This window comes from Podarcis melisellensis (genome assembly GCF_964234715.1).
Source record: "Podarcis melisellensis genome assembly, chromosome: 16".
In the NCBI taxonomy this organism is placed as follows: Eukaryota; Metazoa; Chordata; class Lepidosauria; order Squamata; family Lacertidae; genus Podarcis; species Podarcis melisellensis.
This window is the reverse complement of record NC_138533.1, coordinates 22,842,755-22,857,866: the sequence shown is the minus strand read 5'-3', so window position 1 is coordinate 22,857,866 and position 15,112 is coordinate 22,842,755. Positions and strand designations below refer to the sequence as shown.

At 44.6% G+C, this 15,112-nt stretch overlaps 1 long non-coding RNA gene across 1 annotated transcript in view; it reads left to right on the top strand.

Moving 5' to 3' along the window:
• LOC309359162 overlaps window positions 1-5,819 on the top strand; it is a 51,653-nt gene extending 45,834 nt beyond the window's left edge. Inside the window, exon 3 of the long non-coding RNA XR_014163751.1 lies at window positions 5,634-5,819. This is a non-coding gene — a long non-coding RNA (uncharacterized lncRNA). The remainder of the gene's footprint in view (window positions 1-5,633) is intronic.
• The last annotated feature ends 9,293 nt before the right edge of the window (window positions 5,820-15,112 follow it).

Here is a 15,112-nt window from a genome sequence, read left to right as displayed (position 1 = left end):
AACATTTTTTACTAGCTCTGAAAGTAATAGCACAATTGTACTTGAATAAACATGTGCTTTAATGCAAATTAAATAATTGATGAAAAGGCTAGATTTTAAAAGTGGGGGAAATGGCTGTTCACGTGAATTGTGCCTGTCCTACATACACACCTCTATCCATCCCGTGGCTGAAAAATAGCAGGATGAATAAACCACAAAAATGCCACTATATCCCACTATATCAGGGTTCATCTACACTTTTGTTTGGTCCATGACTTCTAGGTTTGTTTGTTTTTGTTCTGCTGCTTTCCCGGGAAAACCAGCCATATACCACTGAATCAGAGCAAACATCAATCAAGTTTTTTGTGGATTGACTTTGTTCCAATTCAGTGGTAAACAGCAGATTTTCCCGGGAAAGCAACAGGACAAAATAAAATCCTCTCAGACCTGTGCCTAGATGTGTGGATGAGACCTCACTTGCATTTCCTTACAGCAGAAGAGCAATGATTGTCTAGCACTAGGAGCTTCCTGTCTGGAGGCACCTTAAGGCATGCCCCACTGAGGATCCTACAGGGTGACTGAAACAAGGGAGTCAAGCCACGTGGTACAGTAGAAGGTAAATATGAGGACCAGCCCTTATGAAATCTGTAACGCATACCAGATGCAAACAAAGTATGTTTCCTGGAAGTAATCATATTGCAAGAAGATCTCTCCTTCATAACTCAAGTGAAGTGTAGAGTGAGGCTAATTATGCACATGTTCTGAGGGTGGCGTCACAACTGATTTGTTATTCCCCAAAATCATCTGCCTCGTTGGTTCCAGAAACAAGCAGTGTTTTTATGTAGCTTTTCATATGGCCACACTTCAGGTTGTGTAATCCGGCAGTCCAGAAAAGCTCACAATGGAAGCTGGAATGCGTGGGTGGTTTGGGGAATTTGTAGGAGGCTGTTAGAGGCCCCTTTGTGGGGCACAAAATATAATCCATCAACCCCCAGCAGCTAATGAATTCATGAAATCCGAACTCTGTAGAGTACTAGCAGCAGACGCAAAGTGGCATTCCACAATAGTCTTTTTCTAGTCCTCTGCGGAGATGCCAGGGACTGAACCAGGAATCTTCTGCATGCAAAGCATGTACTCTACCACTGAGCTATGATTTCCCTCCAAATGTTGGGCCAAACTAAACATGGCACAGAGTACTTTTATCTTGTCAGTACTTTAAGTGGCAAAACGACTGAAGGGAAAAGGTTGAACATCCCCCAAAACCCTCTGTCATTTGACACTGAAGGAGGGACACGATAGAGGCTTATACACTGATGAATGGTGATGTTCCACTCACTCTCATTACACACAAATGAAGAGTCAGTTAATTGGCATTAACTGTATTTCTTCACATGATGCCTGTGGAAAGCCTGCAAGCAGGACCTGAGCATGAGAGCACTCCCCTATGGTTTCCAGCAACTGGTATTCAGAAGCATACTGCCTCCGACTGTGTAGACAAAGCATAGCCATCATGGTTAACAGCCACTAATAGCCTTATGCTCCATGAATTCCTCTAATCTTATTTTAAAGCCATCCAAGTTGGTGGCCATCACTGCTTCCTGAGAGAGCAAGTTCCATAGTTTAACTAATACACTGCATTGAAAAGTCCTTTTATATTCCAACATTCAATCCCAAATGCTGCAACCTTTCCTCAGAGGTGAGTTGTTCCATCTTTATAATTTTGGTTGCTCTTCCACAACTCTACAGTAGCCACAACTCTACAGTAGCTATAAACACACATGCAGTACATAAATTGGCAGAAGCTTATAAAATACCATTTTTTTGCTCTATAAGGCTCACTTTTTCCCTCCTAAAAAGTAAGGGGGAATGTGTGTGCGTCTTATGGAGCAAATGCAGGCTGCGCAGCTATCCCAGAAGCCAGAACAGCAAGAGGGATCGCTGCTTTCTCTGCGTAGTGATCCCTCTTGCTGTTCTGGCTTCTGAGATTCAGAATATTTTTTTTCTTGTTTTCTTCCTCCAAAAACTAGGTGTGTCTTGTGGTCTGGTGCGTCTTATAGAGTGAAAAATACAGTGGTGTCCCGCAAGATGAACGCCTCGCAAGACGGAAAACCCGCTAGACGAAAGGGTTTTCTGTTTTGGAGGCGCTTCGCAAAACGAATTTCCCTATGGGCTTCCTTCGCAAGACGAAAGCCCATAGGGAAATCTCCGGGACAGCGGGGAAGCGCAGCGCGTCTTCCCCACTGTCCTCGGACCTCCTCCGAAGGCTGGCGGTGGGGCAGAGAGACCTCCTCCCCCTGCCAGGCTTCAGAAGGCTCCTCCGAAGGCTGGCAGTGGGGCAGAGAGACCTCCTCCCCCTGCCAGGCTTCCGAAGGCTGCTCCGAAGGCTGGCGGTGGGGCGGAGAGACCTTCTCCCCGCGCCAGCCTTCGGATGGCTGTCCTGAAGACTTGCGGTGGGAGGAGGGTTTTCCTTCCCACCGCCAACTTTCAGAATGCTGTTCTGAATGTTGGCGTGGGGAGGAAAAACCCTCCTCCCACTGCAAGCCCCGGGAACAGAGGAGAAGGAAAAGCCCTTCTCTGCACCGCCAGCCTGGCAAGCGGTCTCCATAGGAACGCATTAAAAAAGACGGAAAACTCGCAAGAAGAAAAAAACTTGTGGAACGAATTAATTTCGTCTTGCGAGGCACCACTGTACAGTAATTCTAAGATAAGATGAGGTCAAAGTTGCTTACCTTTTGTTTTTTAAAAGCCCCTTAACCAACCAACCAACCAACCAACCAACCAACCAACCAACCAACACATTTACATATTATAGGGAGGCATGTTTATTCCCCTTTGGGCAAAAGACAAGAAGCCGTATAACACACATGTTGGTAAAAGTGTGAGTAATCCAGAAAGTCGTGTAACATCCTTTTGATCTGCCACCAGCATGAAAATTTCAGTGGGCAATAAGCATGACCTCTTCGAAAGATTCTGTGTGATGCAAGTTAATGACTTCTGCAGGGTTTTTCAGGAAACTGGTGAATAAGGGGAACTCTTTTGCGGTCACCTTCCCCCTATGAACACATGCCTTTCCTGCAATACTTCACAGAAACCTCACACATGTTTCAAATTTCCCTAAGCAACCAGGTAGCATAGATTCAAGCAGAAGCAGCACCTTGATGGGGCTTTGCCGGGAAAAACACCAAAAGAGGTTAAAACATCTGCAAGCCACTTCCTTAAACTTCAAACCTATTTCAAGTTTTGATAGCAGGGCGGCAGGAGGCAACTATGACTGTTATCTTCTGTCCCTGAAGTCTTTTGAGTGAGTTACATGTTGCTCACTGCGGTCAACAGCTTTTGCTTTTTGTTAGACCGCTGCTTCCTCCTGATATGTAAAATGGGCCAACAAGCAAAAATGAAACTTTATTATTGCTTCTGGTAAGGAAGGCAAGGCCCCCGTGCTTTTCACATTGTGTAAAAGGGTTTTTAAGCAAAAAGGGAATAACTCTTTCATCCCATACTTGATCAGTGGCATTTGCCGAAATTCCCTACTTTGCTCACGTATTAATTTGGCAGGATCTCACATACCTTCCAACATTCCTCTGGTGAAAATAGGGACATTTCTCACTCCCGCACACAACTGATCCTCCTTGATTTCCCCACCTTTTTGTCCTCCCACAATAGCATTTCCTATCAGAAGAAGGGCAGTTGCCAACACATCACACCAACAGGACACAGCACACACAGCCTCCACTGTCCTGAGAAAAGCCATTCATCCTTATTTTATTTTATGGTAGATTTACAAAGAAGTAAATTTGAGAAAGGGGCAAGATTAGATGTTGGACACACAAAGTTTTAGGGTTTTTTTTAAGACTCCTTGTCTCCTCTCTGCTCCCTCTCTGTGTGCCCTATTTTGTACTCCCTTGGTGGTGCATGTGACCGGCCTACCGTGACTTCACCCACCTGGTTCCCACCACCCCAATCAAAACAGGCATCCTTGGGAAAGCCTGTGATTCACTACATGACAACTCATTTTTTCTAGGTCTTCCATGATCTCATTGTCTTCAGAAAATAGGTGTGCGTTATGACTGTGCACCTTTACCCTTAAAAGAGGCCACAAGAATTTTTTTGAAAGGGAAATTAAGGAAACTTTCCTAATAACCCCATAGTTGTAAGTGTTGTGAGGTTCCTCAGGGTTACTAAGAGTCCTCTTCCCATAATTTTTTATTTTTTGCTACAAACAAACAAACAACTATTTTCCTTGTGGAGATATAAGTGAAAATAGGAAGGCAATATTCTACCCAAATAGCCAATACAGTGGTATCTCGGGTTACAGATGCTTCAGGTTACAGACTCCGGTAACCCAGAAATAGTACCTCAGGGTAAGAACTTTGCTTCAGGATGAGAACAGAAATCATGCTCCGGCAGTGCGGCGGCAGCTGGAGGCCCCATTAGCTAAAGTGGTACCTCGGGTTAAGAACAGTTTCAGGTTAAAAACGGACCTCCAGAACAAATTAAGTTCTTAACCCGAGGTACCACTGTACATTTCTACCTTCCAGTGTTGTAGCTGATTAATAAGAAGGCTTTGGGTACTAATTTTGAAAACAAGTTTTATTATTTTATTAAAACAATTTAACACATTCATTCAATCCTAAGTTTTTACTGAGAAAAAAACCACTTGACTTCAATTCATCTAATAAATGTCTCAAGGACTGCAGCCTTAATAAATACATTGGGTGGTTGCCAACATGAGTGAATAGTGAGATGCAGTAGCAAAAAACCTAATGCTGTTCTAGGCTGCATCAACAGAAGTATAGGGAAGTAATAATACCACTCTATTCTGCTTTGTTCAGACCACACCTGGAATGCAATTTAAGAAATATATTGACAAGCTGTGCAGAGGAGGGCTACCAAAATGATAAAAGGCCTGGAAGCTGAGCCTTATGAGGAACATTTGAGGGAGTTGGTATGTTTGGCCTGGAGAAGAGGAGACTGAGAGGAGATATGATAGCCATTTTCAAATATCTAAAGGGCTGTCACATTGAAGATGGAGCAAGCTTGTTTTCTCCTGCTCTGGAGGCTAGGACCTGAACCAATGGGTTCAAGTTACAAGAAAGGAGATTCCGACTAAACATCAGGAATAAGTTTTTGACTGTAAGAGCTGTTCACCTCCCTCAGGAGGTGGTGGGCTGTCCTTCCTTGAAGGTTTTTAAGCAGAGGTTGGATGGCCATCTGTCAGGGATGCTTTATTTGAGATTCCTGCATTGCAGGGAGTTAGACTAGATGACCCTCGGGGTCCCTTCCAGCTTTACAGTTCTAGGATTCTATAATTCAATAGCCAGCTAAGTTTTATTCAAATTAGACCTAATGAAATTAATGGGTCTAATTTTGTCATGTTATTTCAGTGGAGAACTTTTGAGTAAAATTCGGTTAAATACCACCCATTTTGTTGTTGTTTAGTCGTGTCCGACTTTTCGTGACCCCATGGACCAGAGCACGCCAGGCATTCCTGTCTTCCACTGCCTCCCGCAGCTTGGTCAAACTCATGCTGGTAGTTTCGAGAACGCTATCCAAACATCTTCGTCCTCTGTCGTCCCCTTCTCCTTGTGCCCTCCATCTTTCCCAACATCAGGGTCTTTTCCAGGGAGTCTTCTCTTCGCATGAGGTGGCCAAAGTATTGGAGCCTCAGCTTCAGGATCTGTCCTTCCAGTGAGCACTCAGGGTTGATTTCCTTCAGAATGGATAGGTTTGATCTTCTTGCAGTCCATGGGACTCTCAAGAGTCTCCTCCAGCACTATAATTCAAAAGCATCAATTCTTCGGCGATCAGCCTTCTTTATGGTCCAGCTCTCACTTCCATACATCACTAAAATACCACGCATTAGATTAAGCTTTTCTTTTTCTACATTGACTTATAACGGCCCCTTGACTTGACCATCCTGAGTGGTGCGGCAAGGCTTTTTAAACCCAAGGGCCTCATTTCCTCCTGCGTGCCAGTTAAACCTCTGTGCTTTTTTCACATTTTAAGAAGTATGTCCAGTTACAGAGCCATTTCTGACCAGCTGAGCAGAAAATGGCATGACCCAATCATTTGCCTTTAACTGTCTTTGATGTGCAGAAATCAGCAGTGAAAACCTCTCATGGCATGGAGATGCAAGTGTTATTATATCTAATGTCCACACACCAAGCTGCTGTTAAAAGCGCAGGAGCATGGTCTAGTTAAAAAGCTGGGTTTCTTACTGATCATCTTTCAACAGCCTTTACAGTTACACAACATAAGCAACCCCACCCCCATATTACCCATGCAACACCGAATGTTCTCTTTTTTTCAGATGTTTCTGTAACTGCAGGTCTCAGCATGGTTTACCCCACTGATCGGAAATTGTTTTAAAAACAACAATTCTTGAGCACAGCAGAAACGAGAACTCAGCACATTGGTCACTAATTGCTATGCAAAATTTTTAAAAATGAAGATATTTGTTTTCCTGCCCCACTGATCTCATAATTCTCACCAGGAAGACAATGGAATTGTCAACTGCAAGGGACAATCTTCCATTTTCTGTCATCTTCAAAGTAAAGAAAGAAAGAAAAATAAGAAGACCCAAGCCAGTGCTGTAGCTACGGGGGGCTAGTCAGGTTTTTTTGCCCCTGGTGAAGCCTCTAGAGGGGCACCATTGAGGCTCCAGCCTCTGTTTGTGTGTACACAAATGCACATGGCGGGGTGTGTGTACTAAACTGGGTCTTTGACCCGAATGAAATGAAGCCTAGTTTCACCTCTGCCCATACCTACATACTGAAGCAGTAACAGTGTTTGTCCATCTGTTCTGTGACCTGAGTCCTCCGGGTATAGGGGGATACATGAATCCAATTAATAATAATAACAACAACAAAAGCCACAAATAGAGTTCTATGGCACCTTAGAGACCATAAAGTTCTATGGACTTTGGTCAATCTCTCAACAGATAGTTAGATAAACAGAGGGGTGCCTAAATTGAATGGATTATGTATACAGTGGTACCTCGGGTTAAGTAATTAATTCGTTCCGGAGGTCCGTTCTTAACCTGAAACTGTTCTTAACTTGAAGCACCACTTTAGCTAATGGGGCCTCCTGCTGCCACCGTGCCGCCGGAGCACGATTTCTGTTCTCATCCTGAAGCAAAGTTCTTAACCAAAGGTACTATTTCTGGGATAGTGGAGTCTGTAACCTGAAGCGTATGTAACCTGAAGTGTATGTAACCCAAGGTACCACTGTCTATAGATTAGCACAATGAAGGATGAAGGATTTGGAAGGCATGAGTCAAAAAGTGAATGAATTACAAGGAGCAACTGAAAGTGTGTCATATAATTGAGTAAAGCTAAAATATATGCAAGATAAAATCAGAATGACCCACTCATCAAGAGCAGTCATTGGTGATCAGTTAACACAGCATTTCAAGAGGTACTATCGGTTTCTGGATGTTTGCAGATGGGAAGTTAATCTTCAAAAGACTCAATGATTCAATGAATCACTAGCAACAGTTGTTTTTTTTAAATGTAGGATTTCCCTTGTAAATAGTAAATCGGGATTAAATGGAGGCGAGGAGATATGGGATGGGATTTTGATGCCAACAACACTATATGGATGCTGGGGAGTGAATAAGGAGCTCCCATCCCATAATAAGCACCCGTCTGCAAGTACCCCCTGTGGTGGAAAAGCCACCTGAATCCTGACTCAGACCAAATTCAGTAGTGTCAGATTTGCAAAATGAATGATGAAGCGAGTGCTGTCTCCCTGTTAAGTAAGTAATGCCACCTTAAGTAATGTTTCCAAGCATGAACTGAATTCCCACGTATGCGTTCGTGTTACTAATCCCATTCTACCAACTCTTGAGCGTCATGACTTCATGACTCAGCGGGTTTTTTGTCTGAGAGAGATCACACCGAGGGCAAATCTCCAGATTCCCCAGCTCTTGACCATGTGGTATGTGCCATAAGTCTAGTGAAGTGAACAACAGATGATGTTTTAATGGGTGCCGCAGAGCGTGTGCAGCAGAGTTCGCAAAACTATTTTTGCCTTGGCATGCTCCCAAGGGCTGGACAAAAGACACATTCAGCAGCAGTCAGACAGCATCCTGGTGAGTCAAAGGCTTCCAAACTAGACCTTTTGAAGCTTTGTAAAGCTGGAACAGTCCACAAACCTATAACAGTACGGCATGGGATAGATCTGGTGACAAGTGGTCCTTTGAAGTTCACCTCTAGGAATTCAATTTCCTGCTTGATTTCCTTGAGCCCAACAGAAAACTTCACCAAACCATTGTGTTTGTTTATGCTGCTGCTGCTGCTGCTTTTTTTTCTTTAATTGGCATCAAGCTAGACGCAAGACTAGATGATGCCTCATAAAAAGAGCAGTGTATTGCTCACTGGCTGATTACATCAAAGAAATTTGACTCCTGAATCTGATGCCTCAAGTTTTTCAACAGCAGGAAATTCTGTTCTGATATAACACAGGAGTTTTATTTTTGTTTGTTTTTTACAAGCTTTTCATTCCTTTGACATTTCCCAAATTTCCTTTCCCTACTTACTATTAATCTTGTTTTCTTTTTGATCCATCTATTAATTATTATTTTTTATTTTAAGAATAATTTTTTATTAACCGACCAATCACATCAAATCAAACCAAATTACATAAATTCCAAATTACACAGCCAAATTTTAAATTTTTGTTGGGGGTACCCATATTTCAAGTTCCAAAGGGGATCCAATCAACTTCTTGCTTCTTGCTGCTGTTTTAATTTCCACAAATCTAACCATATGATGTTCACAGTACTATCCAGTCCTTTCTTATTGTTTTTCCACATCTCTTGTTGTTATTTTCATATATTTTTCCTTTCTCTTTGTGACCTCTGATAGTGATCCATCTATTAATTAGTGCTGAAATAGTTTGGGCTATGCCATTTTATTTTCTTTTTAAATTAAAACATTGCAGAATTAAAGAATGCTGTAGTGCTTGCTTTTTAAAAAAAATAAAAATGCAAAGCCTCCTGGTTGACTTTTTGCTGCTGCCATTTCCAAGCCTCAAATTTAACTATACATTTAATATATTAAAAGTTTCTTGAGTTGCAATTGACTTTCTATATTTTGGTGGGTAAATTTATAAAAATACTTTAACACCAAATAAAACACAGATTATTAAAAAGCTGAAAACATTTTATTTTAAAAATTATAGCTGAATTGACCACCACCCAGCATTTTTGTGTGAATTTCTATTAATAAAAGAACATGAAAACCCAAGAAAAGCCCTGCTGGATCAGGCCAAAGGCCCATCTAGTCCAATATGCTGTTCTCACAACCAGATCCCTCTGGGAAGCCTATAATACATATATATGTGTGTGTATATATACCTAAAGGAGCTTCCCCACAACCATTGTTCTGCCCGGACGCTGAGGTCCAGCGCCAAGGGCCTTCTAGGGGTTCCCTCATTGCAAGAAGCAAAGCTACAGGGAACCAGGCAGAGGGCCTTCTCGGTAGTGGTGCCGGCCTGTGGAATGCCCTCCCATCAGATATCAAAGAGATAAACAACTACCTGACATTCAGAAGACATCTGAAGGCAGCCCTGTTCAAGGAAGTTTTTAATGTGTGACATTTTAGTGTATTTTTGGTCTTTGTTGGTAGCCGCCCAGAGTGGCTGGGGAAGCCCAGCCATATGGGTGGGGTATAAATAATAAATTATTATTATATGCAATTTGCCTAATGTATACAATTTTGCAAACAGTTTGCAATAATCTAATTATTTCAGTATGCTATTTTCCCTAATATATGCATGTTTATGCACACTTTCTCCCAATATATCTTTTTTGTACATTATTATTGGGTTGGAGAACTTCATCACAAAATTCAGAGAAGTGTGATATAGTTGCATTTTGCTTTTGTGGACCATTTAGGGAGGTGTAAATCAAGGTGACAGCAGCCACGAAATTAAAAGACGCCTGCTTCTTGGGAGAAGGGCAATGAAAGGCCTAGACAGCATCTTGAGAAGTAGAGACATCACCTTGCCAACAAAGGTTCGCATAGTTAAATCTATGGTTTTCCCAGTAGTGATGTATGGAAGTGAGAGCTGGACCATAAAGAAGGCTGATCGCCGAAGAATTGATGCTTTTGAATTATGGTGCTGGAGGACACTCTTGAGAGTCCCATGGACTGCAAGAAGATCAAACCTCTCTCCATTCTGAAGGAAATCAGCCCTGAGTGCTCACTGGAAGGACAGATTGTGAAGCTGAGGCTCCAGTACTTTGGCCACCTCATGAGAAGAGAAGACTCCCTGGGAAAGACCCTGATGTTGGGAAAGATGGAGGGCACAAGGAGAAGGGGACGACAGAGGACGAGATGGTTGGATAGTGTTTTCGAGGTTACCAGCATGAGTTTGACCAAACTGCGGGAGGCAGTGGAGGACAGAGGTGCCTGGCGTTCTCTGGTCCATGGGGTCACGAAGAGTCGGACACGACTAAATGACTAAACAACAACAACAAATCAAGTAGGTTCATATTAAAATGCAAGCAGCACCATATTTCTCCCGTGTTCCTAACCAGTGCATCAGCTGCCTGCTATCGCTGTCCAAGAAAGAAAGGAACCCTCCAACTCTACAAGAGTCGTCTGGCTCAAGAGCCGCAAATTCCTGCTTTTGCTGCTGCCTCTCTAAAAATTATTTAAAGACATCAGGAAGTACTTGGAGATCTGCTGAGTAAGAGTGAATTGTACTAGCATGGGCCTCAGTTCCTGGAAGAAGAACAACAAAGTTTTTTCCCGTTTGGGTCATGACAAAGGGCCCTTCAGAAGGTGGGAGAGAGATAAAGCTGTGTTTCATTAGCAGAGAGATACCTACACATTCCTCACTCACCAGCAGAGCTGTCCAAGTCATTCTGCTGTCCGTTGTGAAGGAAAAGATCCACGCACATCTCTGTAATTTAGGGATGTATCCAATGTAGTGTTAAGTTAAGGTCACTTAGTGGTATGCTTGCTCTGCTGGCAAAACTTCTATTTTCATGTCAGTTGATAGTTGCGCAAGAGAACACGTAAGTAAATTGCTGGTAAATTGTTGCAAAATAGGTTATATCATCTGTTGCCCAATGAGCTTTCACTAGTCCAACTGTTGCACCGGATTCCTTCGTTGTGCTGGCGGACAGAGGATACAACCCACAGAATCCAAATGGACCGGAAGTTTAATCTTACTTCAACACTGGCGATGAGACAGTATCCTTTACTGCAGTGGTGTAGCGTGCGGGGTGGGGGGGTGGGAGCGTGGCCCCAGGCACATTTCTCCCCCCCCCCCCTAATTTTTATTGGAATTTTATTTACAACATAACACAACCGCCCCCCCAATACACAAATCCACCCTCATTAAACAGGAACACAACATACAGTGAGCATAACATACAGCAATAAAGGTAAAGGGACCCCTGACCATTAGGTCCAGTCGTGACCGACTCTGGGGTTGCGGCGCTCATCTCGCTTTATTGGCCGAGGGAGCCGACATACAGCTTCCGGGTCATGTGGCCAGCATGACTAAGCCGCTTCTGGCAAACCAGAGCAGCGCACGGAACCGTCGTTTACCTTCCCGCTGGAGTGGTACCTATTTATCTACTTGCACTTTGACGTGCTTTCAAACTGCTAGGTTGGCAAGAGCAGGGACCGAGCAACGGGAGCTCACCCTGTCATGGGGATTCGAACCACCGACCTTCTGATCGGCAAGCCCAAGAGGCTCAGTGGTTTAACCCACAGCGCCACCCACATCCCTTATAACATACAGCAATACAAACAACCAAATAAGACTTCCTTCATCCTGTATCTGGCCTCTTTACTTACTTCTTGAGGGGACACAACCAGGCCCCCCACAAGCAGGGGCATAGGAAGCAGGGTGCGGTCCGCCCTGGGTGTCATCCCTGAGGGGGTGACAAAATGCCACACTGTGGAGAGTGGCACTTACAGCGGGGCCTGGCCTGCAGCGTGCCCGAACCACGCGTCTCTCCTGGGAGTGATGCGGTGGCTCTGGGCCCCAGGCTGCCCAAAACAGCAGCGTGGGGCTTGCATCTGCCAGGCAGACTCCTTAGGCAGCTCGCTGTGCTGCCCCCCTGGGCGGATCGCCCCACCCCTGCTGCTCCGGGTGCCCGAGCGGTTAGCTATGCCCCTGCCCGCAAGAAGCTCCCTCATTGAGGCCAGAGCCGAAGGGAGTGAAGTGGGCACACGAACCAGGACTTTGTGGCTGGGGGGGGGAGCCCCATACTCCTTATGGCTGGTGAATGGATACCCTCCCTCTGGGTTGACCGAAAGGGAGGGTGCCACCACTGCCCATCAAGGAGGGAGGAAGAGGGTGTGGCCCAAGGGCAGACCACCCTCTACTCCTCTGGGCTCCGGCTTGCATGGTCTCTTCCTATACTGGGGGAAGATGGAAACTTCGGAAGGAACTTGGAAGGGCATATTTTAAAGGTCTAACAGCCCAGTGGCATAGCGTGGGGGGTGCAGGGGGGGCCAGCCGCACCGGGCGCAACATCTGGGGGTTAGGGGGTGCAAATTACTTGCCTTGCCCCGGGTGCTGACTACCCACACTACGCCACTGTAACAGCCTATATACCCACTGCAATAAACAAAAATCTTATTCCCTTATAGGGGACACAAGAGCCCTTATAGAGTCTTATAGAGTCCTTTGCAGGTTCTCCATCGGTCACAGAAAATAACAGAGGCCAACCAGAGAATATTGAGAAGCAAAGCAGCTAGTAAGCCTGATCTTTATTGAAACTGTTGCAACAGGGTGATCCCCTCACACGCAGGAAGGGAGGAGGACCCCGAACAAATGTGTGCCTGCCCTTATATAGACATTTTAAATTCCCTGCCCTGGAGATCAAGACCACCCCTCCATACATCATACATACATCACAGAAAGGGGTGGAGCTCAAGACCAACCCCCACAAACATCATACCTACAGCACAGAAAGGGCGGTCTACAACAGAAATCTGAGTGTGTTCTTTATCGCCTGTCTGGCAGGTTACCTGTTAATGGTTACGGTACTTGATTGGATACCTGGAGCCTGGCCAGTCTTTTGTAATGACAAATACTTAGTTCCTGAGCCAGGTCACAGGCTCACCCTATTCATACACAGACATAACCTTAAGACAGGATTTGTGAAGGAAAGGGCAATGGGGAGGCTTTTCCATTTTCCTTCTACCTTGCAGATAATTTTTTTGAGGTTAATTTGGGAGGGACAAAATGGCTTCAGGACTTTTTCTGTGGCGTTTCAGACATGTGGTTTATATATGCAGCTATGAACATACTTTGTGACTTTAAATCTCTGCTGGGGTTCTCTCACCAAAGAGTACTTGCACCAACAGTCAGCTCAGTATTTTCTATACTGACTGGCAGGCACTCCAGGGATTCTGTAGGTCAGGATGGGGAGGTCAGGCCTGGGGGCTGAGTGAAGCCCCCCCCCAGGCCTCCTTCCTTGGCCCTCAAGACTCTCCCAGGCCATACACCCTTGTGAACCACACCCATTCTCTGCAGCCACTGCACCCCCTCACCGGTCCTTCTGGGCACCCTTCTTGAAGTGTTTAATTGGGGGGGGGGTGAGGGTCTGCCTAGATTGTATCCTTGAACTCTGATCATGTTTCTTGCTTGAATAGAAAGGGATGTGCAGCTTTTGCCTGGAGAAAGGCCCTGTCTCCAGTCTCTGTTACCTGTACAGTGGACGCTCAGGTTGCGAACATGATCCGTGTGGGAAGCATGTTCGCAACCCGCAGCGTTTGCAACCTGCAGCAGCATGGGTTCGATTCGGTGCTTCTGCGCATGCGCAAAGCGCAAAACCTGGAAGTAAACCATTCCGGTTCTTCTGGGTTTCAGCAGGTCCATAACCCCCCAAAAAAACGCAACCTGAAGTTTCTGTAACTCAAGGTATGACTGTAGTTGGAAAGGCTTGGGTAGCAAGTGATAGGAGAGACACTTCCCTGCCTCCTGACACCCTGAAAAGTGGCCAGGAGAAAACCTGCTCCCAGGCTGTCAATATTTTGCAGAAGGGATTCAGGGACATCCTAGAACATCAGGTTTGCACAGTGAACGTCTGAGAAAGGGCTCTGCTGTCGTACTGCAACAGCAAATGGGCTTTTAAACAGAAACAGGCCCTTTATGTGGTTTGGAAAGTGACAGGAAAATGGAGTGGGAAGTGTGGGGTGGACAAACGATTAATAAGATGTCTAAACACACCACAACTCAGGATTCTAACTGAACTCTCCTCAAACAAATAAGGACAAATGTTAAATGAAGAACTGGCATTGCATAAACAACCCCACGAGGTCTGTGAAAGCAAATCAGGATCGATACTCATTAAACAGATTGCCTGACCTGGAGACAGGAACGAGATTCAATTCAGTTCACATTTTAAAAAGGAACCTACCTAATTTGCACTTTCTGAAACAATACGCACAATTGTCCTTTGAAATTTGCACTTTTCTGGATTTTGCAACGCAGTTCTCTGGCCACATAATGTGCACAGAAATGCATATCATTAGGAGAAAATCTGCACTGAAATGCAGATTAATTTTCATGATGACTTCTTTTTTCCTTTTTCTTTTTAAAAGGAAAATCGCACACTGGCATGGAAATGTGAAGAGCTTAATTTAAAACGAGAGTGAGTGAGAGAGAGACAGACAGAGAGACAGAGACAGAGAGAAAGAGAGTGCTGTATTTTTCACTCTATAAGACGCACCAGACCACAAGACGCACCTAATTTTTGGAGGAGGAAAACAAGAAAAAAAAATTCTGAATCTCAGAAGCCAGAACAGCAAGAGGGATCGTTGTGCGGTGAAAGCAGCAATCCCTCTTGCTGTTCCGGCTTCTGGGATAGCTGCGCAGCCTGCATTTGCTCCATAAGACGCACACACATTTCCCCTTACTTTTTAGGAGGGAAAAAGTGAGTCTTATAGAGCAAAAAATACGGTAATTACGGGAACTTGGCAGATTCATTCATCCATAGTCTGACCTGGTATTAAATAGCTTCCTGTGAAACTGAAAATAGCCAGGGGCAATCCAGGGCCCTCCCCAAGTCCCTGCTCATTTTACTTGGACTTGTGAAGGAGGAGATCTCATCGGATCGTGACCCTTGAGCTGAACATCTTTGTCTTTCGCATCCTTAACA